Source organism: Podarcis filfolensis (genome assembly GCF_964270895.1).
Source record: "Podarcis filfolensis genome assembly, chromosome: 8".
NCBI classification, from domain to species: Eukaryota; Metazoa; Chordata; class Lepidosauria; order Squamata; family Lacertidae; genus Podarcis; species Podarcis filfolensis.
The window spans coordinates 38957443-38960773 of NC_139611.1; the positions used below are offsets into that span (position 1 = coordinate 38957443).

The 3331-nt window shown below is 41.6% G+C and overlaps 1 long non-coding RNA gene across 1 annotated transcript; it reads left to right on the forward strand.

Moving 5' to 3' along the window:
- Positions 1 to 509: 509 nt before the first annotated feature.
- LOC310769667 lies at positions 510 to 2914 on the forward strand. The gene is made up of 2 exons (XR_014551783.1): positions 510 to 581; positions 1781 to 2914. It is a non-coding gene; the product is annotated as an uncharacterized lncRNA (long non-coding RNA).
- The last annotated feature ends 417 nt before the right edge of the window (positions 2915 to 3331 follow it).

Genomic DNA, 3331 nt, shown 5'->3' on the forward strand with positions numbered 1-3331 from the left:
AGTTGGACTGGGGGGTGAAGCTCAGATGTTGATGCTTGCTACTTAACAGAGTTATGTCACAAACATGACCCTTTCATCTTTGAAACACAAGCAAGCATGCAAACTTCTCAGGAGGTCAAGAAACCAATGGAAGCATTTGATCCTTCATTCATAAAGCCAGATTTCTCATTTCACATTCTGACTGGTCTCAGATCTAGCCTTCTGACTGCTTTGGTGCTTCCGGAGTCAGATCAAGGCCACTCTGGACTTGGCTCTGAGCATCAGCAACAACTCCAGATGTGCACCAAAAAAGGCAAGGAAGTGGGTTCTTTGAATATGGGGAAATTTATTTATTTATTGAGCTACTTGGCTTATTGAAAGAAGCAGCTGTGGTGGGGTTTACTCTGCAAGAGTATGCTGCTGTTCTTTTATTGGGGAAGGGAATATGATAGAATATTGGGTCAACCTCCTGGAGGCCCTTGACCAATCATGGCTGGGATGGGAAACGGTCAATCAGTAGGGAGGGAGGTTGGGAAAGGTTGATTTTTGACAGTTTAACTGCCAGGTAGTGGCCACAGTGGCCAGCCAGATGCATCTTGGGAGTAAGTCTCATTGAATTTAGTGGGGCTTCTCATCGGGGATGGTGTCAGATGTCCATACCATTTATGCATTTAAACTCTGTGATCTCTTCCCCCTCCACATTCCTTTCTTGTTCCTTTTGCCTGTTCTGGACAAGGGCTGTCATTTTGCATTGCCACAAAACTGCCGCATGGTCCTAGATTAAATTTGATTTTAGCCAACTGGCATTAGGTTGCCAGAGTTGTAGTGAAGCCATTGTATATGCACCAAGGGGATTATTGGGACCTGTAGTTTTTGAGAGTATGGGAGTGTGGGTGAATGTGTGCAGGTGTAGGTTGACTGAGGTACAGATGTGTTAGCTTATGTTGGCACTGAGTGAGTATGAGTGTATTAATGCCTGCACAATTATGTCAGGTTGCGTTGTTTATAAAACTTTGCAGAAATGACTATAATTTCTATCAGCATTTCCGTTAGGTCAGGTGTAGCTGTACAGTAAAACTTTCCATAAGTGGAAAATAAGGAGTCATGGGGTATTTTTCATTTAAGGGTATTTCATATGCGGATAGACTTATTATAATATATATGCTTTAGTTAGATCAGGTGTGGGGGAACCCTTCGACCTCCCATCAACAACAGCTTCCATCATTTCTGGCTGTTGGCCATGCTTGCTGGACAGATAGGAGTTGTACTTCAGCAGTGTCTGGAGGGGACGAAAATTCCTCAAACCAGAGTTAGATTAATAGTTTTTAGTTGCACCTATGCAACATTAGATAGATAGATGATAGATAGATAGATGATAGATAGATAGATAGATAGATAGATAGATAGATAGATGAATGATAGATATAATACTTACATACACACAAACACACACACACACCACTCTATGTGTGTGCATGTGAATATATGTGCAAATATAAAACTTTATTATTTCTATATTCATTGTCCTTTCTGTTACAAAAATATTCATTTTTTGTAATATGATGGGTCCTCTTAAACTTTGTTTAGGACATTAATTTGACATTAGGACATTGATTACAGTAATTAATTTCCAGATTTAAAAAGAAAATGGGGGGGGGGAGAGAAAGGGGGGAATTGAAGTAAAATTAAAGAAGAAAATAAAGGAGAAAATACTATAATATATAAAATAATAATACACAAATAATACTAACAGTAAATCAGCATCAGTTCATGTCTGGGATTTTCTCTGGTTTCTCTTCAGATCATGTAAATCTTTTGCTTTTTACGAAGATCCTGCTGTGAATCACTAGTGGAGAGAACATTGTTGTGCTCAGCCCCTGCTTATGAGTTTTGCACAGACAGCTGTTTGGCCACTGTGAGGACAGATGGGCCTGTGGCCTGATCAAGCACGGCTCTTCTGGTGTTCTTATAAGTCTCCAGCTCTGAATCCTCAATATAGAAGAAACAGAGAGTGCACTGGGATCTTCCTACCACTCTGAAAGGTGGTATAATTAGATGAAACCTGACATGCCATTGACATGCTGGGAACATGTGTTGGAGGCACATGTTTTGATTAGTGCTCTCTCTCTCTCTCTCTCTCTCTCTCACACACACACACACACCCCAGTGACCAGTCTTTTCAAGGCTGCCTTTTCATCTGGATTTGCAGAACACGCAGGAGAGCCTGATGCCAAAAATGTGCTTTGCAGCAAACATCTCCGTTGTGATTGTTTGTAACCAATAAAATCATATTACACACTGATTGCCATGACCCCGCCTTGCGCTTCGGCGAGCCTCAGATGCGAGTGTATACTGTACACAAATGAAAACCATTAGCCATCATGCCGACCACATGTGCTGTACTGGTGCCAGTGGGAAATGACAGGGAATGTACAAGGTCACGGTTTACTAAAAATATAAAAGTTTTAACATGTGGTGTTAATAGAACACACAACAGGGGTCAGTGGTATAATGGAAAATCGTTCCTTTTCCAATGTCAGGGCAAGTAATTTGCTAGTAAAGGAGGAACAATTTGACGTGTGTTAGGAAATATCCGCCCGATCTCTCTCTTCTGCGTCAGGAATAGCCAACAGGAAGTTTAACTGAGCATTCACCCTAATTTGTTTGCAGGGAGATAGACGATGTTGGCTATTTAATGAGCATTCATCCTGATTTACTTGCAGGGAGATAAGATGAAGCTGGCTGTTCAATGGGCATTCGTCCTCATTTGTTTGTGAAGATATTAAATGACATTGGCTGTTTAATGTGCATTCGTCCTGATTTCTTTGCAGGAGAGCAGACTAAGTTGAAGTAGTCATGGCAGTGGTGGCAGTTGTCATTGTTATAGCCAGTATTACCCAGTGGGCTTTGCAGATATTAAAAAAACACATGTCCATTCTGTGTTTTATCCTTGCTGTTATTATCCTTACCAATGTATCTTTCTTTATTTTTTTGCATATTGTTTTGTGTCTTGTGCTAGATGGGTAACAGGTTAATGATTATGATGTCATCTTATGTCAGGGATGGGGAACCTCAGGCCTAAGGGCCAAATGTCAACTTCCAGATCTCACTATATGTCCCTTGGGACCTTCCTCAGACTCTGCCCCTCACTAGTCCTGCTCTGCACCCTCCTTGGGTGTTTTTGCCTGGCTGGAATTTGCCCTTGAACTCTGAAGATGCCTCTTGCTTGCCTGGATGGAGGAGCGAGAAGGTTTTGCAAGTGTTTGTAGATAGCGGCCTATCGTACAAAGATAAAATTCACATTCATGGCTCCACCCACCTTTATTTCTGGCCCCACCCACACATGGCATAT